The 27,003-nt window shown below is 40.6% G+C and overlaps 1 long non-coding RNA gene across 1 annotated transcript; it reads left to right on the top strand.

Annotated features, from left to right (window-relative positions):
* The first annotated feature begins 8,510 nt into the window (after positions 1 to 8,510).
* On the top strand, positions 8,511 to 9,952 carry LOC122982723. The gene is made up of 4 exons (XR_006403519.1): positions 8,511 to 8,676; positions 8,758 to 8,825; positions 8,912 to 9,021; positions 9,696 to 9,952. It is a non-coding gene; the product is annotated as an uncharacterized LOC122982723 (long non-coding RNA).
* Positions 9,953 to 27,003: the final 17,051 nt, after the last annotated feature.

Below are 27,003 nucleotides of genomic sequence, written 5' to 3'. Positions count from 1 at the left end.
GAGAAAAAAAAACATGACAGCTTTAAAAATCATAATGAGGGATTTTACAAAAACACAAATATATTTGAATTTTGAAAATAGAAAAGAAAAATGCAAATAGATAGAGCTAATAAACTAACTTATACTTAAAATAAAAACTGGAAATGACATACCAAAGTATGTGCATTCATACATGGTTAGATACTGACTGTTGATCATTTTGGCCTGTTTGTAGAGCCACCCCTCTATCATTATCTGAGGTTATGCAAGAGCTATCACCTGCAGCAGTTTTACCCGGGTAATTATGCTGACCGTTGGCTTCTCTTATCTCCAGCACGCACAAACACAAATACAGACAGAGGCAATTCAATCCAAAGGTATGGCTTCAAAATTTGCAGCTTTTTTAGACACATTTTAGGTTAAATAGCAAAACGAAACAACAACAACAACAACAAAACCAATATCAGATGGCCCTTATTTGTGCAACTGTCTTATTTTTCCCACTAAAATGACCTATTACCCTTAAAGTGGGTTGTGTTCTTTGATCAGATGGATAGATAGATAGATAGATAGATAGATAGATAGATAGATAGATAGATAGATAGATAGATAGATAGATAGACAGAAAGATAGATAGACAGACAGACGGACAGATAGATAGATTCTTTATTGATCCCAAAGGAAATTTAGGCATCCAGTAGCTCAATACGATAAATACATACAATAAAATTAATAATACACACAATAAAAGTAGCCTGTATAAAATAGAATTATAAATTAGACTGTAACAATAAAAATTAGCCATATTAGATCAATTGTCTTTTAAACTGTGATCCTTATCCCAACAAACTTAATAATGAGATTTTTTTGCCATGTGCAGGAAGTGCTGTACAGACAATCATCAGAAGGGGGCAGTGTGGACATTCTCATCTGTGGCTGTGACCGGTCCCTGCACTGCGTCTACAGGCTGAGAGACTGCAGTCCAGCCACAGCAGCTTCTCTGGAGTCATTGTTCTTATCCAACACTACTGTATATTTACTGTTACAATAGGCAAACAGTCCATTAGCTCACATTTAAACAATGCCTGCTGAAGTATTGCAGCCTTACAGTTGGAATGCTGGTGTGTTGGAGCAAGACATTTTTGGGGGAGAAAACCTGTCAAACATAAGACATCCACAATATAAGAATACAACAATATAATTTCCTGCAAATAGAGAACTGGCATTAAGGGGAAGCCATTATTGAATTATTCTTAAGTCACAGTTTAGAGGGTTTGTCATCATGTAATGTGGAAATCAATGAGTGAAGATGTGACAGTGTTTTATCCACAGCTCTTCACAGCAAGCAGTGAGATGAAACTTCAATACTTATTATTTTTGGAAGACAAGTGAAAATGATACACACTTTAAAGTGTACATATTTTCTTCTAATTCATAGCAGAGGTTTTCAGTTCTGTTCATTTGACCAAACTCTCTCTTTCACTGTATGTAATATTTTTGGTCACTGTTCTTCAGATATAGTATTACGGTCTCATCTACAGTGTGTGAAATAATTGCTGTTTTTGTGTCCATCCCTGTTGGCTTAGGTTGAATTGCGTTTACTCACATGACATACATAGCCCTACTTAGCCTAAATTGCAACTATCCCATTTCTGAGCAATGCTGGGGAACCACATTACACCAGACCTGAGAGCACTTTGATAAGCCTTACACTTGTAAAACTATCCTGTGTGATTTGTTTGTCACTATGTAATATGAACAGGATTGTGTACAGTGACATGCTGTACCGCTGAGCTTTGTAGCATCTTATAATGCTTAATACGCTCTCCTCATTGGACATCAAGGCTGCTGACTGCTAGTATCCTATTAAATGTGACCTTGATGGGGCAATGACAGTTGATCAGTTATGCCTGAATGCAGACTTGATTATTTGTTTTACTTGAAGAGGTCAAGTGTATCCTTCTTTAAATGTTTTGCATATTGCCTGCAAATTGCAGATTTTACACTTGAGATATTTCAGTCACCTATGTCTTTTTATGGTCCATCTTTCTCGTTGTCTCTTCCTGTCTCTCTCTCCAGGACGGCGTCGGTCATCGGGGACTTCAGTAATAGCTCCCAGTGTGTTCTCCAATGTGAGAGAGAACAGGAGGCATGCTGACCATAATCATATTAGGCAGCACTTCACTAAATAAAGCAAAAGGCCCCTCTCATCAAATCCACACAGCCACTAAGTGGGCCTTTGAGGCACTATGGCACCCCACATAGGTGTACATAGGCATGTGCATGTGTGTGACAGACAGACAGATTGAGAGTGAGTTTGTGTATATGTGTGTGTGTGTGTGTGTGTGTGTGTGTGCGTGTGTGTGTGTGCATTTTTACTGGAGCTTGGCAATTTACCACACAAGTTAAAATGTAATTTATTATTTCATGTCATTATATCTTTATTTTAAGAATTGCAAGCAATTTATGTACAGGCACGGTATAGTGCATACATAGACAAACTCACTGTCTATTAATAAATGCTTCATCAAATTTTGAGCAGCGTGTCCTTGCAGTCCTGGGCTGTTCAGGTTTGCTGTCCAAAGCTGTTTTTGACTACAGGGAGTTTCTGCATGAGGGAAATTTGAGCTTGTTATAAAGAGACAGAGAGAGAGAGCGAGAAGTGGAGAGACAGGAGATGTGCATGCATGGTGCCCTAGAGAACCCAATGCTGTTTGTGGCTCTAGGGGTCCTGCCCAGGTAGCTATTCTTGGACAGCACGGAGGTCAGCATATCAATCACAAGATATCAACAACAAGAAGATCTTTACAGACCTGGGACCAGACAAACAGTTGTAAAGTACACTTTTGGTAGACAGGGACTTCACGCGTGTTTATGTGCAGTCTTAAAATATAAATAGTGTTGTGAGGTTGGAGGATCTATTTCAAGCACCTCTGCATCGGGAAATAAAAATCTCATTCATTTGTCCCATAGACTCTTACTTGACTCACAGCTGGAGAACTTCTACTACTTGGATTGGCATGAAACTCAACAGTACAAAATCGTAACAGTTGCATTAGTAAATATCTTGTTCTCTGATAAAAAAGTTGAAGGTACTAGTCTGAGTGCACAAAATCTTTGGGGCAAAAGTCAACTATGACTCCCAAGGTGCATTTCGGCAGGAAACATCCAATCACCAAGCATAAAATTCTCCTATTTCTCTCCTTTTTCTAAAGTCTGGCTGGGACATATGTACGACTTTTGTTAGTATGTGTTCTTAAAATAAATAAATAAATAAATAAACTAATAAAAAGTAAATAACAACAACAACAACAACAGAATTCTCCTATGGGCTTACAGTGGGTGGAAGTTAAAGATTATGATGTTAAGAAAACTGGAAAAACAATTTGCAGATTAAATTAATTTACCTTCAACATTATGGTCAATTGTGGAACAATTGCTACTGGTCTGATTTGAATCAATCAGTTAATAAGTGGTGGCCATTGCATAAACCTATAGGACTGTTGCATTATCCAGGAGAGTCCTGTGTTTCTATGTTAAGTAACATTGAGGATATTGTTGAGTGAAAAAAATTAAATGGAAATACAGAAATAAACACTTCCAGAACCAGTGGCTCCTCCCACTTCACAACTATAAAATACTGAAGTTTCCATTAACAAATTGGTACTATTAAAAAAGAGCTAAATGTCTGGTTAACAGCCTGGATGATGTTGATAATCTTTATAATGTTGATGAATCATTTTGCTTGCCTCACAGAAAGGCCAAAGGTGAGGATGCAGTGAGTTAAAGACCCTGAAATTGTATTTTCTTAATTAGCCTCATACTATGAGTGATTGGGTGCTATATGAACGCACAGTTTTCTGCCAAAGATAGAACAGTTTTGGTTATTTCACACAAGACATTTCTGTATTTATACATTTGTCTTGGTTTTTCTCACTGGCTTGAAGTGGGCAGGCCTCTGTTGGAAACTGTACTGTACTGTACTGTACTTCTGTGCGGATAGAGCAATTTTTGAATCAGAATATAAGAGCAGTTGTGGAAATACTTAAGATTCAATACCAAGTTATATTACATAAGACACACATAGCACTGAGTAATGTTACCCTAATTTATATGTATGTCTTTCAAATCTTAGCAACACTTTCCATAATCGTTGCATAAATACAAGATGCTAGTGGGGAAAGACCCAGGAATATCTCTCACCACAGACCAGTGGAAAAACATAATAACAATGTATATAATAAACTTTATTTTTATAGCACCTTTCTTAACAATGTTACAAAGTGCTTTACTAAAGACAATAAAACCAACAAGGCAGATAAAAATAAAGCAAAGAGGAGCACAAAGCACAGAAGTAAAGACAGAAGTACAGAGTAACAATAGAAGATGCACAATAATAGTAATGATAAAACAATAAAATGCACAGAAGTAAAAATAATAATAAAAAAATAAATAAAACATTGATTAACATGAAATCAGTAAATAAAACATATCAAACAGTTCCAAAATCTGAGGGTATAAGGAGAACAGAAGGGGGCCAAGAAATTAGCCTTGAGGGACCCCACAATTCAACTGAGCCATCGTGGAGGTAGAGTTACCCAGAGTGACAGAAAAAGTTCTATTAAGGAGGTATGTTCATAATAAAGTAAGAGACGGACCCTTGATGCCAACCCAAGTCTCTAGGTGGTTTAGGAGGATACTGTGGTCAACAGTGTCTAACCTAACTCTAAAAGAACTAAAATCAAGCAGTCACCTCTGTCTGCAGCTAGAAATAGGTCATTAGTTACCCTAACAAGAGCTGTCTCGGTACTGTGAAGTGCTCTAAAACCAGACTGGAAGCAGTTAAAACACTATTGCTATTCATAAAAGAAATCAATTGAGATGAAATTACTTTCTCCAGAACCTTTGATAAAAAAGACAGTTAGGAGATGGGCCTGTAGTTGCTTAAGGACAGAGCGTCCAAATTGGGTTTTTAAGCAGAAGGTGCACAATGGCATGCTTAAAACTATCAGGAAAGGAACTGGAGGTCAGAGAATTCTTAAAAATGTGCAGGGTAACAGGACTAACAGTGGGAAATATCTCCTGAACAGCTTGGTGGGGATGGTGTCTAAGGTGCAGGAGGAAGAGTTCATGTGGGAAACTGTACTTTCTAACTCTGACAATGTAATGGGTTGAAACTGGGTAAAAGTGGCAAGATTATCATGTTGAATGGAGAGAATGCAGGGGGCAGACTGGATTTAGGACCTGATATTCTCCACCTTGCTAATAAAATGAGCAAGAAATCTGTCAGAGAGCTCAACATCCAATTCAGGAGAAGAGGTGGAGGTACCACCAATAACAGAATTAATTACTGCATAGAGACCTTTAGGATTATGGTTGTTTCTGGAAATTAAGTCTGACAAATAAGCTGATCTGGCATCCTTTCCTGCATTTTGGTAGGTTAACATTAGGTTTTTAAGGGTGATAAGTGCTGATTTGGACTTGTTGGCCTTCCATTGTCGTCCAGATTTTCATGTAGCCAGAGGAGGTTATTTGATTTTTGTGTCCTTGTTTTAAATGGTGCAGTATCATCCAGGACGGATAGGCACTGATCATAAAAGAATTTAAAAGAGCATTAGGATTAAGAGGAGATAGGCACAAATTAAAAGATGAAGAATAAAAAGCATCACAGAATTTGGCAGTGGAACCAGCATTAAGAATGCAAGAGCTTATTGTCGGGTTGGGACTAGTAGTACAGACCTGGAGTGGAACTTTATGATCAGTGACAGGTATATCCGTCAAACTGAGACGCTCAAAAGAGAGACCAGTTGAGAGATCTAGATCCAAGGTATGACCCTTACAATGCATGGGCTCTTTAACAGGTTGAGTGAGGTTAAAAGAGTCAATGAGATCTAGGAAATGAGAACTGAGGGACTGAGAAGGACAACACACATGAATGTTAAAATCACCAAGACTAACCACCCTGTCATATCTAGGTAAGACAATGGATAAAAGCTCAGAGAACTCAGGAATAAAATTAATTGATTTAGGTGGCCTATAGATTAAGATGCGGAGTACAGGCAGAGAACCAGTGATTAAGAAACTTAAAACTTCAAAGAAATTAAAATTACCAAAAGTAACAAGATGGCATTGAAGACCTGACTTGAAAATACAGCGAGACCACCTCCTCTCCCAGAGGGCCTGGGTTTATTAAAATAATCAAATGGGGGTGTGGCCTTATTCAGAGGAATAGTGTCCCCTTGAGACAGCCATGTCTCAGTGATCATAAAAAAGTCCAGATTATTAGAGACAATAAAATCGCTAATGATAAAAAATTTGTTTGAGAGACCAAAGTTTTTTGGTGAGTGAGCAGTGGGGGAGACAATGGGGATACAGCAAATAGGAAGTACATTGCCCATATTTGCTCTCTTATGGGGCTTTCTAGAAAAGTGAGAAGTGCTCTGACCCAGAAGCTGCCAATCTTGGGTTGCTCGCTGTCTATGTGGTCGGCAATTTACAATTACATGGATGGGATGAACAGAAGAGCATTTTTGGCATGCCTGGGCTTCCATACAGGAGGAGCCCACTGCACATTCAGCAGACAGTGGTGAGAGAGCCGGGACAGTAGTTTTGAGTGAGCTAGGGGGAATATAGGCAGCAGGATACAGGTCGATTTTAGTATTGATCTGCAAATCAAGACGGGGAAATCCAGTTTTATTTGCCGAAGCTACAGTAACAGTAGCATGGCGTCAGACTGCAAGACTGGATAGATGGCAGGCGAACTTTGTTACCAGGACTAGAATTCCCTTGTTGTTGAGTTGGAGATTATCACATTTGTAAAGATCTTCCAGAATGAGTCGAAGTGGCTAATATATCCATAACCGCATTCTAAGCAAAAGTTACATAACCACTGATCAGCACTGTAGAGACAACATCTCTGAGCTCCTTCAGAGGGTCAGGATTAAACCTGAAATATGCAAATTTTGCCAAGGCCTGCAATCATCACCGCTAGGAATTTATAATGCTTCTGGAGATGAATTGATTGCCTGCACCTGATATGCCTGCATGTACAATCACGATGTGGGCAGATGGGTGATTCTCAATGATGGCAGGGATATGAGTGAGAATATCAACGACTTTTGCACCTGAGAATGAGTATGTAATGCCATTTGGGATAGCGACGGATCTAACCGTGGAATCACTCATGAGGATATATTCTGGAGGTGGAAAGAGGAGGCTGCTAGCTTTAGCTGTGCTAGCTGCAGTAGCACTGCAGAGGGGGACTGGGGGAGATGGAGGGAGCAGGTGAGGGAGTCACTTGGCAGCACTTGAGGGAAGGAGAGGTCGTCTGGGAGTTTGTGGTACTGCTGGAGAGAGAGGTGCGCTTTCTGTGAGAAATCCAGTACCTGCACTGCCATTTTGCACAACGGAGGACCAAAAGGATGACCTGAACTGGAGCTGAGTGGGAGTTTGCGGCGGCCCATCTTCATCCTCAGCCAGTCCCTGAAGTGGACCAAAGTGGCTGAAAAGGTGGAGTGTCAGGGAAAAGGATCAAGGAAAAGGGGCAAGGAACTTGAACTCTTTGGTGCCATGGTCCAGGAGGTGGAGGGCACTGTGTCCCTGAGGGATGGCACAGGGACAGAAGGGAGCCTGTCATCAGTTACAAGTAGCTCCACACCAGCCAGCCGGAGACGGGAGGTGATCTGGAACTGACGGTGCAGAACGTCATGGATGACATGGACAGGACAGTTCAGCAGAAGCCATCATGATGAAAGCCAAAACACTTGAGCTACTGGAGCAGGGTTTTAACCATCAGGATCTTCCAGCTGGTATTGGCCTCCAAATAAAGCAGCGCTGATGACTGTAAGTCCAATATTCACTCACTATTAATGATGTGCAGATAATAGAGATGAAAATGACAGGAGGAATTGATTTCAGAGGTCTCTCCTCCACTAGAGTGTTGTAGGCAGTCTGGCTTTAGATGATCCATGTGGCTGAAAACAGAGAGACAATTGAGTCACACAGCTGAGTTTAGTTTACATTATTTCTAATCGACATTGTGGGTGTATGTGATGTGCTGTGTGTAGCTTTGTATTTTGTATTTTGTATGGTGTGTTCTGTGTGGGTTTTGTATGGTGTGTTCTGTGTGGGGTGCTTTTTACTGTTTGTTGTTGTGCTGTTGTATGTTTTTTGTTGGGGACTACAGCTGCAAATCAGCTTCAAGCTAACTCTGGTGCAGTGCATCTTTAATGTTTCAAACTACATACTGTCCCATTCAATAAATAAATAAATCAATTTTAGTTTAATTCAGTATCCCTTCAGTGTTCTCCTTCAGGGCATTTTTGTTGCTGGGAGCCAAACTAGCAGCATAGAAGTTTCCTCCACACAGCAATGGCGCACGATATAAGGCTGACTTCTTCTTTATGGTTTCACTGCCACTGTCCTTCAAAATAGTCAAAATTCAGGTGTACAATGAATAAAATCCTTTGTCCAGTTAAAAGAGATTCTGAAAAGCAACCAAGATCTAAAAAGTATAACTTTAAAAAGTGGCTAGAACTGGATAAAAAGTCGTTCTGTACTTTACCTGGTGCATTAGCCTATCAGTGCAGAGGGCGAGGGGATAAAAGGAGGCTGTGTCTCTCCCTCGCCCTCTCACTTCCTGGCTTGAAGGCCCTCCCACTTCCTGGCCTTTCACTTCATCCTCTACTCTCCATGCGGGTAGGTACGCAGCTGCATTGTCTGTAGCTTGTTGCTTTAGCTCGTTAGCCTGCATATTAAACAGCTCACCTCTGTTTGAAGTGGTCCATGGTGGCTAAGATGATTGTGATGAGCTCCATTGTTTTGCCATAAGCAAGTAAAGCACTCAGGTATGGACTTAATGTCTTCATTTAGCTATAACAATAGCCTGTTAGCCCAGGTATTGAACACCTTACCTGTACGTTTTTTTTTATAGCGGATCCTGAACACATCACTGGCGAAACACAGTTAGGTGCAGAACCTCGTCGTCTTTCTCCTCACTGGGAGGATGCTTCCTGATCGGGACCTGTGGCTGAACTCTGGACAGTAAGATAAGTGCAGGAACACTGCTGCTTTGCCTACCCTCGGTGTGCGGTGGCTGTTTTGTTTGGGACTGCTCTGTCGCCCTGCTACATAGATTATAGCTGCGGTGCATGCTGCCCTCTGCTTCACTCGCCACTTCCTGCTTCGCTTGCTATTGTGACTGTTTTCTTCAAGTTGCTCGGCCCCCCAGTCTTTGTCCCAGAGCGGCCGGTTCCAGCGGCAGTTGCCCAGTCAGGACTGTGTGTGTGGGTGAGTGGGTGTTTGTGAGGACCGACAGGGTAGATGAATGGCCATACACACTAACTGGCTGGAGTGTGTGTGTGGGGGTGTTGTATGGGATCAGGTAATTTTATGTTTTCTTTGAGTGTATTGTATATTTTTTGGAATTAATTGGTTGGTCATTTATCATTTAGTTTTCATGTTAATTGAATGATTATGTCCATTTGATTTAGTATCTCTGGCAGGAGACCCTGTTTCTTTGCTTACTATTTTTGTTTTTCTTTTGGTTTGTTACCAATCATGAAATAGTTTAATGATTTTTGTTTCCTAATTTCTATTTGAGTTTCAGCTCCAGGCTGTTAGTATTTTCTGTTAGGACATTTGTTAATTCTTTTTATGATTTTTTTTTTTGTAATTACATATTGTGTTACTGATTGTGTTCTCCCCTCTCCCTTTAGTCGCTGAGAGCCAACGGTGGTGGCAGTGTTGTGTGATCCTGGATTTTGGTTTTCTTTGCACTTCATTTTTTTGCTGTATGCCACGTACGAGTGGGGTGCTCCTTATTTAATTTGGACTTCCTTCCCCCAGTTTTCCCCTCACTGCTGGCAAGCCTCAGCACTGGAGCAGAGTGTTAGCACTTTAGTTCTCTTTTAAGTCATTTTTAACATATTGTGACCAACTAAATAAATTTGTTAAATATTTGTTAAACATTGAACCACGTCTCCTGCCCTTCTTTGTATTACTTACCTGCGTGCCTTTCCATTACCATTTATATTTATTTAAAATTCCCTGGGTGAAATTCCCAGGGTGGCGTTATTGTATCAGCCCTCGTATCGCCACATTAGGTTTGGGCAACAAAAACACTTTGGTTCTGATTAGTGAAAGATCTTGGTGTTGTTGTTGGCTAAAATGTTAATAAACAGTCTAGTCATTGTGGATTTTTTTCTGTATTAAACCAAGACCACGATCTTTCCTGAGTGTTGCCAGTGCCTAAACATAACCATAAAATGTTTAATATTGCTGTAGTTTCTTCTAGAAGGTATTATTCAGCAAGATCGGATATTTTGGAATTGGAATTCGGGAGGTATTGAATGTTGAGCATAGATGAATGGATGTGGGCGAAGGTAGAAGGAAGATGTTAGGCTGGTCTGGGAGGATGAAGACCGGGCAGAGGGAGACTCAGTGTGGGGGTTCTGTCTCAGGCATATTTCTGCCCAAGCTGATCATTGGCCCATAAAGGAGTCAGAATTAAATTTAACTGATTTGAACATGAGCTTGACGGAGAACGTTAAGACTATTGCGGATGTAGGAGCAATCTGCTTGGGATGACCAGTGGCCAAGGACCTGAATGGTTTGGTCTGAGACGCCCAATCAGGCTGCTGTGGGCGCTGCGCTGATGCAGAAGGAGTGGCTAGAATAGAGTTCCGGAGATATGCTTAAAATACGTAGGACTTGGTGTAAGTGCCAGAATCGATTGGTTATTTTTCTTGTTTCAATGAGAGAGTGGATATCGAGGCATACCTGGAGCTGATGTATTTGGTCAGCGGCTCGTATGGGCTGAGATAGGATTCGAGATGGAATAAGTAGATATGGAAAGAAACTCCCAGCTGATCTGTTTTGCTCCTTCTGAGTGTGAATATGAAGACTGGGGTGACAAGAAGATTTATAGACCGATGAAGTCGGGCAAATTCACAGCACCTGAGGAATCTGAAAAAATCCAGCAGAAACATGGATTCTAGGGTTAAGTCAACCATAGAGGATATGTAGCCTGAACGTAGGGAGTGAATGCAGAGGCTGAGAAGGTCAGAAGTGGGTGGCAAGTGTCCAGCTGGGAGAGCCAGTTCCTGTTTATGCAAGCCTTTTATTAACATCGTAACATGAGAATGGAAGTTTGAAGGACAATGGAAGCCAGTGACTAGTTTGATGAAGAAGTTGATTCCTGCTAAGTAGGTCTGGATGGTGGAGGACCAGATTTTTTGGATGGAATGAGCATGGGTGATGAAATTGCGGACGGACATGATGTCCAGAGAGGGAAAAGGCAGCTGGTAGGTGGAGTGATATGCCTTGAAGCAAGGCAAGCTAGTTGAGTATTGTGGCTGAAAGTGGTGGGATAGGCGTTGGGTGAAGATCCAATTCTGGGGCCAGGTGTCTGAAATCCTGGAATGAGAAGCAAAACAATAAATCGATGAACTGGTGTTGAGCTGAGAATAAGGTGAGTCTGTGGAGGAACTGCATGATGGCTAGAGAATGACATCAACCTTTGGAGTGGATAAATATGGATTTTCTACACCATTCATGCCCCCAAAGGATGGCAGCTATTATTATGGGGTACAGCTTGTGAAGTGCGGATGAAGGAGAGTGAGACTCTGAGTCAAGGGATTCAAACTCTGGGGGCTAAACAGAGGCGAACCATTTCCTTCCAGAGTAGCTGCTGACACCAATGGAGGGAACTGCATCCATGTAAAGCTGAATGTCCTCAGGCTGGGTGATAAAGTCATCATAGAAGAAGGAAATGCCATTACAAGAAGACAGGAAATGTAGCCACATATGCATTTCCATCATATCCCTGTGTGAAAATAAGGGGTTAAAATAAGTTAGCTCCTAATAAAGTTAAAGGAAAATTTTGTTGTATCAGTAAACTGAAAGTAATTGAGTTTTAATAAAGAGAAAATGGTTAACTGAGATTTAAATAATCAGGGCCTGAGCCCTCAAAGGGGCGAAGACCCTCTTGTGTTTGTTCTGTTTCTTTCTTTCTTTCTTTATTATCTCACCACTTCAGACCTAAATTTGACCCTCTAAACATGTTCAAAAACTCACCAAATTTGGCACGCACATCAGGTCTGGTAAAAATTTGATAAAATGTAAAGATTATCCCCCAAAGTGCCAAAATGTGCTCTATAGCACCACCTATGTTACTAAAATGGCCGCCACGGCCTGTAGGAATGTCATAGAGAGATCAAACCAAAACTCAATTATTTGTCTCATCAAGACCTACAAATCATATGCTGACACCCCTGACCTAAATCCAACAGGAAGTCCACAATTCACCCATGAAAGTATGACTTTGTGCCAATTTTGGACCCCGAACAAACGCTCTCTCCTCCGAGGGCGTTGATGGTATCAGCTTCAAACTTTAATACATGACTTGAACAAAAATGCTGAACAAAATTTATGAAAAACTTTGTAATAACTTGAATGGTTTAGATTTTATAAGCCCCAAAAGTTGGAGTGCCACATCACACCTTACAATGTAAACCAATGGGGAGGCAGTCTCTTGGTATGGACTTTGTGCCAAACTGAGGCGTCTGATGTCTAAACTATAAGTTAGCCAACTTTCAAACCTGTATCAATGGATTCCCGATGAAAATTCCTACTAAAATGATTTTTAATGTAAGATTTGGCCAAAGTCATGGGATTTATGAAGATATTTCACAATAAGTGTTCTCTAAAATCCTCCTCTCCAACTGCTCCTGGTGATGTCACTCCCTCAGTGCTGTGAAACATTCCGCAATACACACTCATTATAAAATCACAGGAGGAGCAAGAAAAGACTTTAAAAGTCAAACTCTAATATCTCAGTAACAGTAAAAGACAGAAAACACATGTAAATTCAAAATTTGTAAGTCAACGTCTCATGACTCATTTAAAGTTCAAATGAAGTTTGTATCTAAAACTATGTGGAAGCAGTAAATGATCAAAAAAGTGTGGGTTTGCTTACAATCTCAATTTAAATGTATGAGTATTTTTCTATGTCCAGCTGCAGTTACTTATTGTCTCTCAGTACTTGATGTGGGTTAATAGTCTATACTTTTCTAAAAATAATTAGGAAATTAGTTTCTTTTACAACCAAACTCATCAAGAGTTTTCAATTTACTAATTGAAATTCAGGTGAAAGGGCCAAATTTTGATGACACAGGTGTGAGCAAGATAGATCTCACCCTCACCCTGCAGAAAATTCTCATCCTCACACCACTGAGATTTTATGTTTCACAAACTTTACATGTTTGGTAAGAGTCCCAGCCTGAACACGTCTACATGACAATATTCCATCAGTGATGCAAACTGGCTGAATAGTGCCCCCTACGAAATTGCAGCAAAGCAGCCCCAGCAGCAGGCAAAATAGTGGACAAAGGAAGTGATGTTTATCTCCTTCTTGCACTGTCTGAAAACAGCCTGGGTCTGAAGACATCTACATGTCCATCATAGAAGCCCTTAAACTGCACCGCGGTATGATGTGCGCGGAGGTGCGAGGGCCCGTTCAACGCTGCTTGGAGCTTTAATTTATTCATAAATTTGGTAGGATGTAAATAATTCAAGTGTTCACTATGTAGTTCAAACAATAGTTAAAATAAATACTTCTAAACAATATTCAAGGCAAACAGTGTGGTAAACTAAAAAAGGAACAGATTGTACCTTTAGTTTCAGTTATTCTTGTTTGATTGGTTACTGAGGTATCAGTCAGTGCCACCTGTGTTAATTGGTCATAGGTAGGGAAGAGAGCCATGAGGGGCGGGATTTAGAAAAAAACAATGAGAGAAGGAGATGCGAAAACAGAGAGAAACAGACAGAGCAGGAGAAATGCAGAGAGATGATAATGAAGATATTTTATAATGCTGACCAAGAACTGCTGTTCCAGGACTGACGTCGAAATGTTTTCACCTTCGCTGCTGCCTGGTTTTGTCCTTTAGGACCACGGACTGTTTCCCCGTGTTTCACATCGAACTGCAAGTTGGATTTTCTGTGTCTTTGAGGATAAGTCGGCTGTACTGCACCTGAGCGACACACAGGCCTGCAACTTTTTTTATTTTGTGTGTGTGTGACTGTGTGCGTGTGTGTGGGCCCACTGTTAAATTGAGAGTCCACTGAAGAATTTGATCTGAGTCACTATAGGGAATAGTAGACAAAGTGAAAAGAACTAGGGGTTGTGCCAGAGAAAATGGGGAATTGGAGTTTTAAAGTTGTGGTATAAGCCAATTTAGTTTGTATTTTTTCAAGTGATATATTAATTCGCTTAAGCTAATTTTATATTATTGAGAAAGTTATTATTTATCATTTTGAAGGGGTCTAATTTGTGTTATTCTATGTTTTGTTTCATTTAAACCAAACAGGTAAATATTATTTGTGTTTTATACAACAACCGAAAACAAAAAAGACTGATAAACTATTATTCCTTTTCTTCAACAAAAGTTGTCCTGGTCAGTTATTTAAAACACATAAAAGTTGACATAATTAAATATACTGTTAAGTTTGACATTTCATTTGTTTATTAGAGTATTGTTGCACCCAAAACAGGTAAACCCTCGTGGTAGCTACCTTATGAAACCGAACCCAAGCACCCCATCATTTCAGTCTAAAGTTAGTTATAGCAACATAGGCATAATATAGAGTGTGGGGTGCTACACCATTTTGCAGGCATTGTCCAGAACAACCCTAGTGTGGAGAGGGGGAACAGCAGCAGCCTTAGACAAAAGGATGGACAAGAAAGATTTTGCTTGAGGAATTATGTGGATGGCATAATTGAGATGGCCAAGGAGAGCCGGCATTTAGTGCATCTGCCAGGAGGTAATTTGACAGAAGCAGAGAGATGCGCTGTAATTTCTCGGAGGGCAGAGATGCCTGGAAGGAAATTGCGTCCAGGGTGAAGCATAGGAACTCTATGGAAGTGCCAGGTGCTGATGTTTTCTCTTTGGAAAGAGGGATGCTGAGTTTGGAGAAAGCGTTGGTGAGTGTACTGAGCCTGTGGCGAGGCAGTGAGGATGGTGGAGTGATGATGAGAAAATCGTTGAGAAGATGGAGAATGTAAGGGAGCCTGTGGTTAGTCAGGATCCAGCATAGGGCTTCTGAAAGAGAATCAAAGATCTTATGATCTTTTGCAGCCAAAGGTAAGGCACACGGAAAAATAATATGCCCCTTTCCAGCAAACGCCAAAAAAAACACCAGAAAAAGCCATGCTCCATGTCCTGCTAGATGAATGAGGGTGATGGCATGGTTGATGGTTGCATATTGCATGGAGAAATCTGGACTGCGAATGACACTGTTGATGCTCAGAATGTGTGAGCCCTGTGGGGAAGACAGATCCATAATTAGCCTCTTATCCCAGTATCTGTGAGTGGCAACATCTATTGGGCTGATGCGGAACAGTGGAAAAGGAGGAATATCGAATGGGCCTATCATGAATCCTTCTTTGACCTCTTAAGCCAACAGGGTGTCAATGGTGTGAGGTTCTGTGAGAGCAGACTGGAGGTTGTGACAGACATGGGAAATGTCAGGAAGGACTGCTATACCAGGATGAAAACCATGTATGAAGCCATCAATGAGAAAGTGAACGAGGTGTCTATCAGGATGGTTTTGTAGAGCAGTGGCAAGGACATTTACCGTAACGGGCATGTTGAGGTGCTGTACTAGTCAGTCTGCAGGTGTGGTTGGATTGTGGGGGCAGGTGCTCCTGGCATGTGCACTGCCGCAGAGGGAGAAGATGTGCAGGAGGGGGCAGCTGGAAAGAGAGCAACCCAGGTGATTGAAGTTATTGCACACCATCCTGCTTCCCTAGTAAAAGATTGGCCTTCCCTGTTTGTTGACCCTCTTCGGCATGGGGACGCTGACTGAAGGATGTATGTCCGCAGGCCTAGGAATGATGGGAGGTGGGGGTGCAGCAAGTGACAAGTGGTTGAAAACTGTGTCGTTGCATGAGAAAGAGGGGTGTGAGTGAGGTGGTGGACAGTGCATGCTGTGGCAGGGAACGAGCTCCGAATAACTCGCAGGAGAGGGACGTGCGAGCTGCAAATATACGGCAGCAGAGTTCAGAGTCGATGGCACCCCAGTACATGCCCTGGTAAAATTGCTGTATCCAGCCAGCTGCCTGGTTAGTGAAGTGCACATGGTAGCTGTAAAACCCTGTCCCTCCAAAACTTAAGGCCACGTCAAGCACGATAGATAGATAGTCATGGAGCTCAACTCTCCATGTGGGAAATGCTGAACAGATAATATCACGGTAAAGAGAAAAAGCAAAGGGAAATTCTGTGGGAGTTAAGTCTTAAGGCTGTGAGGGTAGTGGGTGGCGGAGTTGCCAAACAGAACCAAATTTGTCTGCATTTCCCTGGCTAGTGTCAATGAAGGATGGCTTATGGAGCTGGGCTAAATCTACGTAATTACCAGAGAGAATCTGTTGGCGTAATGCAGGAGAGACAGGAGAACGGTGATAAACTGATGCAGCTGGCTGGACAGATGGCACTGCTGTGAAAAGGGTGAAATTGGTAGCACAATGAGAAAAAACATTTGGGTGTCTTGGAAGGGATGAGATGGGGATGGGGACGGGAGGGGGAAAGGATAAACCAGTTGGAAGTGAAGGAAGTGGCTGAACACCATCAACTTGGTAGCCTGTGATGGGGCCCCCTTGAGTCGCTGAATGGGGCTCTCCTACTGCTGTGTTGGCTATGGAAAAAAAGGAGGAGCAGAAGCTGTGTTGCTGAGAAAAGCTGAAGGAAGGGTAGAGGAAGGGATGATAGAATGAAAGGATGCAAGTGCACAGGTATTTTGTGAAGCCTGCGAAGAGTGTGTGGCTGAGGCGGCGAAGGCCCTGCGATGTCACGCCTGACAACACTGGCAGTTGGTGGCTCAGGTGAGGAACCTGCAAGCGTGGGAGGTACGGAGTCTGTTGCTGCGTTGATGGAGGCTGAATCCATTATAAGTAGACAATTTTAAGTTTTGTTGTTTAAATTTTTTCTATTAGGTGTTTAGGTGAGAAGCACGGTCTGTCTGATCTCGAGAAATCTGAGACAGACAAGGTAGGATGGGTTGACCAGGTATAAGTAGGCTTGACAGGTGATTAGAGGTGTGGTTGAGGAGTGGTTCTGCTCTTGAACCTAAGTTAACAAGTTAACCACATTTAACAACATTTTCTCATTATGTTGAGAGAAAATATAATTCAGCCAGCATTATGTTTCTAGCAAAACGTATTTGCTGTTGCAATTTAATTCCTAATTTCTAGGAGACAGGGTTGGCAGGTGGCATACAGTGTATTTTTTTGGAAAGAGGGATGAAACAAGGTTGAGAGAGAGTGAATCAAAACAGGGCTGGAAAACCAAATCAATGAGCTGGAAGATGCTAAAATGCTCTGAAGAGTTGAATGGAACTATAGAGTGGGTATGTTATTGGTCATTTTAGTGCAAAATTCCCTCTTCTGTTGAGTCTGTTGAGACCAGTTGACTTGTTTCAGAAAAGATCTCTACTGGTAGTTACGCAGGCTTTTATCTGATGAGACGATGGCGGCACAGCTATGTGCTGCTATGAGGAACACTTTAATCCTATAAGAATTATACAGGAACTGTTTCATCATTGGGTTTTTTCTAAGAAACATGTGACCATAATAGAATTGTAGAGCAAAGAGCAGCCGGAAAATGTGGTACTGGGAAGTGAATGATTTTTGTTCAGATCCAAATATTAATTAATATGATTTATTCAGAGCCTCAGCATTTTGTTAAAAAATGACGTTGAAAAATATTTTGAAAGTGAAACCGACTTTCCTCCAGACCAACCTGTCCATTTCCTTAGCATTCCCTACCCCATGGGGGTTACAGCTGTGGCCAATGCACACAGTGTAAGTATTCAGTATTTATACAAATAGCCCCCAGCAAGGTCTCAGTTAAGAATTTGATTTGAAACCTTTTTTAAAACATATCATAACTTTCTTTTTCTCTGTTTTTTAATGTTGTATTTCTTTATATAATATTTTATTGTATTATCTGTTTTCCTTATATCTTTTTATTTTCTTTGTTTATTTGTATTTTTTTTAAACCTTTTTTCATTATTTTATCATTATTTAGTTTTTTTCTCTTTGGAGTTTTTCTGAGTGTTTATCATATTGTTTTCCAACTGCTGTGACCTGTGACTGATTACATCATTGTTTTCTGAATACACATTCAGTACATGGTTGTCTTGGGCTGCAGCCAGTGGCTTTTAAATTTGGTTAGATTGGCATAATTTTGAGACATGTGTATATATAGCATGATCTTTGTTGGTGCTATTTTGCCCCTGATGAAGATCTCATTTGCAAGATCTGAATGTTGCACAGAAATATTTAAAAAGAAAAAATTGTCAAAGAACAATGTTTGGACTCTTTGGTCTTTCTGGTGATGATTTTTTGGATGTGTATTTTTTGGTGAAACAATCTCCAGCTCAACAAACACTGGTTATATCAAGCAGCTCTCATAAGTAAATACAGTATGTGTAACTGTGATAGTATAACCCATAGTTCTGAGCTGACCTTCATGGACCATTCTCTTTTCATGAAGTGATAACAATAATAAACTTTGGATTAAAGTTTAATAAAAAGCACAAGAACAGAGAGCCCACAAGTAATGTAATGTATGATTTACAATTTGCAGAAGAGAGACAGACATGGCATGAATGAGATGAAATAAAACCTTTGTCCCTCCAGATGCTCCATACAAGGATCTAGGTAGATATTCCAAAGTGTCTCATTCCTTTGATAAATAAATATTTTTTTAGCAGCATCAGCAGCTTTCTCTTAGTGAGGCTGCAACATCCACACCAGTCATTCAAAGTAACAGTGGCTGAAAATGTGAGGGCCCAGTGTGTTGACAGTCTGGGTGATGATATATAGACCTCATAATTCCCTATTACCCCACTAGAACACTGCGCTCCCAGAATGCAGGCTTACATGTGGTTCCTACAGTCTCCAAAAGTAGAATGGGAGGCAGAGCCTTCAGCTATCAGGCTCCTCTCCTGTGGAACCATCTTCCAGATTCAGTCCAGGGGGCAGACACCCTCTCTACATTTAAGAGTAGGCTTAAAATTTTCCTTTTTGATAAAGCTTATAGTTAGGGCCGACCAAGCTCGCCTTGGACCAGCTGCTACAGGCCTGCCTAATCCTAACCCTGCCGGAGGACTTCCCATGATGCACTGAGCTCCTCTCTCTTCCTCTCCATCTGTATGTATACATATACCATTACTGCATGTTACTAACTAACTTGTTCTTTGTGCTTTCTCATCCGCAGGAAACCCCAGGGACTGGGGTGTGGCCCTTAGTCATGGGGATGTCCTTCTCCAGCCGTTGCTGCTGTTTGTTGTTGCTAGTCATGTATCTATTGTTGTTATTGCTGCTGTTGTTCTGCTTCTCTGTGTCCCCCACCCCTCCCCCTCCCTCTTTCTCTCTCAACCCAACCAGTCAAAGCAGATGGCTGCCCACCTAGAGCTGGGTTCTGCTTGAGGTTTCTCCCTGTTAAAGGGGAATTTTTCCTTACCACTGTCGCCAAGTGCTTGCTCATGGGGGAATCGTTGGGTCTCTGTAAATTAAAGAGTATGGCCTAGACCTGCTCTATGTGAAAAGCACCCTGAGATAACTTTTGTTGTGATTTGGTGTTATATAAATAAATTTGAATTGAAATTGAATTGAAAAATTGAATATAAGGGATATAATGCAATTGTGGGAATTTCAAGGAGAAGCAGCTACATTACACACAAAGTTACTGTCTTCTTTGAAACAAGATGAAGGGCCAAATCCACAAGAGGATTGCGTGGCTTTTGCGGCCGCTAAACCTGTGCAAATGAGAAAAAAATATAGCGTGTAATTCACAAAGAACCAGCAAAGGATGAAATGGACTGCAAACTGAGCTGCCAAGCAAATAGTGTCATGGTGCACCTGCATTTACTAACAAAAACCACACCATTATTTTAAAGAATAGTTTATTGGGATCAGCAAGATTCAGGAAAAAATAGGATGAGGGTCAATTGCAGTTGGATGTTTGGGGTTAAGCAGAGGGGTGAAGAGGGTCGGTCACCGGAGAGGATGAACAGGAGCCGGAGATTGCTCGACGTCATGTACGGTGGGATGATAGGGGCCTTATTGCAAAAATAGTCTAATTCACAAAGACCAGCGCTAATTGCCACATGCAATTAGGGTGGAGTTATTAGCGTCTTTAGATAGTTGGTGTTAACTGCACACACACTCACTCTTCACCCACTCTCTCTGTCTCCCTCTCTCTCCAAATCTGACAGCTTTGATGGAGCTCAGCATTATCCATAAGGGCTGCTTTATTACAAACAATTCCATCGTATAAACCTGGAATCTGTGTGTAACAGCTGACCTCCTTATATACAGTCATGATGTAGATGTGTAGCAGAACACTGAAAATTAATTACTGTCGGATCCTGACTGATCCGGTGTTAATGAAGTTACCGCTGCTGTGCCACATGCGTAAATGTGCACAGTCTCTTTCTCAGATTGGAGACGCACTTAATGTTTCAGCTGCTGTGTGATGCTGCAGCCAGCTGGGACACACAGCCAACTGTCGGCAACAAACAGAACATCAATACTGATGTTTCTGCGAAATCCCAGATACATTCAGTGACACCTGAACAAAATTACTGTAAGATTTTGACATTGATCTAATACATTTCAGACCTGTCTGAGTCACATTATATTTATTTATATTATATTTATATTTTGATGGACATTTCAGTAGATTGTGTTATGTATGCGAAATACTAGAGAAGTGAAAGAAGCAAAATACATGAAATACATGAAAGTCGGTTTGTGATTGTGGAGAGCTCTGTGTGTGCGCCCCTCTAAGACATGCAAATTGAGGCTTTTTTGCTCTGTGCAGTTTTCATTATGGGCCAATCTGTGTGCTGAAACATGGAGAAAAGCCTGAAACACTGGAAACTGTTCTGCTCACTCAAACAGATGCAAAACAAGGACAAATTGCACTCAGCTGCAGGGTTAGGGTTAGGGTTAGTACTACAAATTCAAAAGTTATTTAGTAACGGTGAATGGTGATTAACAATTTTTTAAAAACCTATTTTACAACGTGATTCCTTATGAGCCTATTGTAAAGCTTCGACTGTCACCTTTTCAGGAGTCCTGGCCATTTTACAATATGCATTACAACATAGTAAAACGCATTTCTGGCAATAAGCTGGGCTAAAAGCAAGGTTTACCTAGTCTCTTTCAGGCCACATTTTGGCCTTTGTCATGGCTCAAAAACTGACATCCATGGAAACTGATCTTGAACTGGAGCATCTGCAGATTAATTCCATACCCGATATGTTATGATCCACTACAGTTAGGCATGATACGAGATGAATGTGTGTGGTGTGTTACAACAAATGTTCTAAATAAACAACCAGATTTTCTAAATAAATAACAATGTTTAAATTGAAAAGTTTGGACTTATCGTCCCGTTAATTGTTTCCTTAAGTTTATACAGTACAGTACACTATTTTTTGAAAATAAACCTTTATAAATACATTTTAAGTTGTGGTGTTAACTCTGCTCACACCTGATTTTAAAAGCAACCTGCTTAGCCTTTTTATCGGAGTCCTAGGGCTCTTAACTCCTGGCGTTGTCAGCATTTTAAATGTTCTTTTTAACATTCATAATATTCATTTTTTTAAGTATCTTCAACAAAGTATTTATTTCATTAATTGGCCCAGCCACGGTACACTAACATTGCTACTTAAAATAATAATAATAATAATAATAATAAAATAAAAATAGGTAGCTAACATGTAAGATTAGCCTATATTTTTTAAAATAATGTCATCCATTGCTTTGCAGGGTCATGGTGTGTTCAACCTTTTCCTTAAGGTTGAAACAAACAAATTAATACCAATGTGTAGTAGAATTTGACTGTGTGACATGTTTTCTAATTAACTCAGCAATAAAGCGAATGATAACTTTGACACAAATGAGGCTTCAATGAGGCTTGGATTTTCGGATTTTAGATCCAGTGCCAAGGTTTCAGGATGGGTTGATTGCTGGAAAAAAGCACTCCTTAGCCAAGCAGCTAAAACATTTACACATTTCTCATCATGGACCTAGATCATTAACTGTAGTGATAAACAATAGTTAATCATGAAGCAAACACTAGTGTCTGATCACACAAAGAAGCAGACATTAAGAAGAGGATGGTGATGAGGAGGGCAAGGATTAAAGAACAGAGTACATACTCTGTTCTTTAATCCTTGCCCTCCTCATCACCGTCTCATCGCAGTACAGCAGATGAAGATGAGTGTGTGTGGGTGACATGAGTAACTAAATTCACACCGCCTGACTCGCTAATGAAACTATTAATTGAATAAATGGAGAATGTTGTTTTGATCATCATCTCAGTGGTCCATGAAATGAGTGACTGTACTGTGTGTGTCTGTGTTTGTGTGTGTGTGTGAGAAAGAGAGAGTAAATTTGTGCAGCTGCCTTTTCCTGCATTTGCTTCTGTGCGACCTACTCCGCGTGTGTGTCTGTGTGTGTGCGTGAGTGTGTGTATGTGTTCAGCAATGTGTGCCACAACTGAGTGACAGTGCGCCCCGTAAGCACATTTCCAACAGGCTAATTAAAGCTCCTCCGGAATAAGGCCAGGCTTATTAACATCTCAACACACCCACTAAAGCCTGCTCATAACCCAACAAGGATCAATGCTATTCATTAGGGCCAGACCCAATTCAGCTGCCCTGCCAAGCCAACCTAGCCACCAAAATGAAGAAAATAAGAGAAATGCAGAGCTGGTGAAAATGCAGAAAGCGAGAGAGAGAGAGAGAGAGAGAGGTGACTGGCAGTGTGTTTGTGTGTTTCTGTGGGTGTGTCATTTTGTATTTTATAGTTAAAACAAATTAATTTCCTAATTTTCATCAAGTTTATTTTTAGAAAAGTAAAGACTTTTAACCCACATGACCTGGTCAAAGTTTGATTGAAATGTGTACTGCCAGGTGTGTAGAGACAATAAGTAACTGCAGCATGATACAGAAAAATACTCATACATACAAATGCATTTGAATGGAGAGTGTGAGCGAACAGCTAGGTGTTCTAATAAAGGAAAAACTGCAGTACAGAGCTACAAATTTTGGTTTTGATTTTATTTTTCTGCAGCACTATATCACTAAGAGTCCCGGCTTGAACATGTCTACATGACAATATTCCATCAGTGATGCAAACTGGCTGAATAGCGCCCCCTACGAAATTTCAGCGAAGCAGCCCCAGCAGCAGGCAAAACAGTGGACAAAGGAAGTGATGTTTATCTCCTTCTTGCATTGTCTGAAAACAGCCCGGGTCTGAAGACATCTACATGCCCATGACAGAAGACCTTCGATTGCATCGTGACCCGACGTGCATTGAGGCGCGAGGGCCCATCCATCGTTGCTTGCAGCTTTAATTAGGGCCTGAGCCCCAAAGGGACGAAGACCCTATTGTATTTCGTGTGTTTGTTTCTTTCTTATTATACTTATTCTTTCTTTATTATTATGCCACTTCAACCCTTAATTTGACCCCCTAAACATGCACTCAAAAACTCACCAAATTTGGCATGCACATCATGTCTGGTGAAAAATTTGATAAAATGTAAAAATGAACCCCTAAAGTGCCAAAATGTGCTCTATAACACCACCTATGTATCTAAAATGGCTGCCACGGCCCATAGGAATGTCGTAGAGAGATCAAACCAAAACTCAATTATTTGTCTCATCAAGACCTACAAATCATACACTGACACCCTTAACCTAAATCCAACAGGGAGTCCGCAATCAGCCTTTCAAAATAAGACTTTGCTCCAATTTTGGACCACGAACAAACGCTATCTCCTCCGAGGGTATTAATGGTATCGGCTTCAATCTTTAATACATGACTTATGACACTGTGCTGAAAAAAAGTTGTTAAAACTAATAACTCGAACGGTTTGGATTTGATAAGCCCTGAAAGTTGCTGTGCCACATCACACCTTACAGTGTAAACCAATGGGGAGGCAATCTATGGGCATGAACTTTGTGTCAAACAGAGGCTGCTGATGTCTAAACTATAAGTTTGACCACTTTCAAACCTGTATCAGTGGATTCGCCACGCAATTTCCTACTAAAATATGATTTTTAATGTTAGATTTAGCCAAAGTAATGGGATTTATGAGGGGATTTCACAATAAGTGTTCTCTAAAATCCTCCTCTCCAACTGCTCCTGGTGATGTCACTCCCTCAGTGCTGTGAAACATTCCGCAATACACACTCATTATAAAATCACAGGAAGAGCAAGAAAAGACTTTAAAAGTCAAACTCTAACATCTCAAAAACAGTAAAAGATAGAAAAAACATGTAAATTCAAGATTTGTAAGTCAAAGTCTCGTGACTCATTTAAAGTTCAAATTAAGTCTGTATCTAAAACTATGTGGAAGCAGTAAATGTTCAAAAAGGTGTGGGTTCGCTCACACTCTCCATTCATGTGTATGAGTATTTTTCTGTGTCCAGCTGCAGTTACTTATTGTCTCTACACACCTGACAGTACACATGTCAAACTTTCAAAATAAAAGCACACCACACTTAGAGAAATATCCCTCATTTTTAAAAAGCAAAATGATGTGATCCCGACGGGCCAGAGTGCAAGGTCCCGACCAATGCTGCTTGCAGCTTTAATTGTATCTGTTTTTATCCCCCTGTTTATTTTATAGCATCTTTCAAATTTGTCCTCTCATCCTCTTTCATCTTCCATTACAATTTGTGTTTCCATACCATCCTATTAGATCTCCTATGAACAGTTATCCCTGGCCTTCCCTTCATCCTGCTCTCTGTCTTTCTTGCTGTCCTCTCAGCCTCTTCTCCCAGCCTCCTCAGGTCCATCTTTCAGGCTAGTTCAAAGCAATGCCGGCTGCAGTGTTTTCCTTTGCTTGCCGACCTGCTGACATTCCTAACGATCAGAGGTAACAGTCGGTATGCAGTCCATTCGTCTCTCCCTCAGCAGAAAAAAAAATTAATAATAATCTCCCATGGGAGTTAAAGCTTGTGTACATAAGCAGCACACACACTTGCACACACACACAGGGTTTTTTCCCTTTCCACTCCTGTATATAAAATTGGTAATTCATCTGTAGGGAGAGCAGATTTACTGTCGTACAGGCAGGAACATATTTCCTGGGATCCCCCGAGGGTGTCATTGCTGACTTGTGTCATATTTACTGTGTAATTGATTTTTAAACACACTCATCTCTCTCCATTCCCACACTACTATTTTTTCCACTTGCCCCTGTAGCCCACAATAACTGATCCTTCCAATCTGACTGTATTCCTCTATATTCATTTCTTCATTATAAGATAAACATCATCATCTCTGCATTTCTGTCTTTCATTATATATTACTTTCTCTTCTGCCCCTCCCACCTGTCGGACAGGAACACCTTATTGCACACATAGGGAGGGTGGGAGAGCAGGAAAATGGAAGGGTAGAAGGGATATGAGAGAGAAGTGTGGCTTTTCATAGGAGTGAAGGGGTGAATGAGGAGAAGTTCTAATCCAGCCTGCTTTCTCTCCTCCACACACCTGCATGAAGTGGGCGTCAATGTCACATTGTCAGTTTCAGGGGAAGAGAGGGTTTCAGATACTGTTCCACTATCTGACAAGCACTTTGGCTGAAGCATAGCTATAGCAGCTGTAGCCATGGCCCTCATTTCCCAACATGGACTAGCTGGACTGTGTAGTTGGTTAGGTTTGCCGATCCAAAATGCAATGATATGTTTCCTTAGTGTTTGTCATGTGTTTGTTCAGTTATCCCCTGTATTGCCTGTCAATAAAAAGGTTGAAATTACTAAGAGCCTGTTTAATGTTAAAGCAAAAAATCAAAATGGAGATTTTTTTCCTATCATCCTGTCTGGTGGTTCAGTGGTTTAGAACACTGTTCTCTGATCAGCTTCACCTTAGATGACAAGGCTGTATGTTCAATACCTGCTCACTGCAGTGCTCCTCATAAAATTGCTCTCATATACAAAGTTGTTTTACATCTCTATCATGTACCATAAGTAAATTCCTCTTTAGCTTACTTTAACATTATTACCTAAAATGTGGATTGCTATTCTTGTTAAATACATCTTTTCGAATTTGCTAGATCCTGTCTGAGTAGTCTAGTGGTTTAAGTTCATGTCACATCTGAACTCCTTTTAGATCCGAAGACTGTGAGTTTGAGTCCCGCTTAGGGCAGAACTCAGTGGAGTCGAAGGATGCAGGTGTGCACAGCTGATGTCAATCTGCTTAATGAGCTGAGCTGAACTGAACTGCTTTTTTGTCAATTTCATGCAATTGACAGACTAAACACCAAAATCTGGCATGGTGTTGTTGTGATACATGTTAGGTCAGTGCATAGCATATCTGGCTTATAAACCTGAGGGTGTAGGTTCAATTCCACCTGTTGATAATTTTAATCTTGCTAGATTTTTCAATACTCTTCAGCTTCCAGTTATGCAATCTGAATCCGCTTTCAGCAATCACACGCAATTTCTACAGAAATTGCATTTTCTAATTCTCCATGCTGCTTGCCACAACATCAGTTTAATAAGGTAAATTTATGTTTGTGTGTTAAAGACACAGTTAAATTAAAAATACATTTTACAAGTTCTAATCATGTGTCCCTGTGTTAGTTATTCATTTATCTCTTGTTATGTGCTAAATATGTGTTCAAAAATATTTTTGAATGTTATTATATCAAAATCCTTCTTTTTTCTTTTCCAGCAAAGCAGAAAAATATGTTTGATGACTCATCTTGAACTCAGGGGTGGTTATGTACATTTATCCAATAAAATATGATTTTGGGAGAGTAGCTAATATTTATATTTCCAAAGAATGTGGCTGAGGTACAATTTATTCATTTGACTCCTCTTCTCTTCACAATCTAATAACATGGGTGAGAAAAATGTGTGTGGAGACCAACAGTATGTTTGTTAAACCATGCCCATTTTCGAGTGATCCAATCATCTGCAGGATTTGATTTAAATCCTTCTTGTG

This window comes from Thunnus albacares, chromosome 5, assembly GCF_914725855.1.
Source record: "Thunnus albacares chromosome 5, fThuAlb1.1, whole genome shotgun sequence".
NCBI classification, from domain to species: domain Eukaryota; kingdom Metazoa; phylum Chordata; class Actinopteri; order Scombriformes; family Scombridae; genus Thunnus; species Thunnus albacares.
Note: the sequence above shows the minus strand (reverse complement) of the source record. Positions and strands in the feature narration are given on the sequence as shown.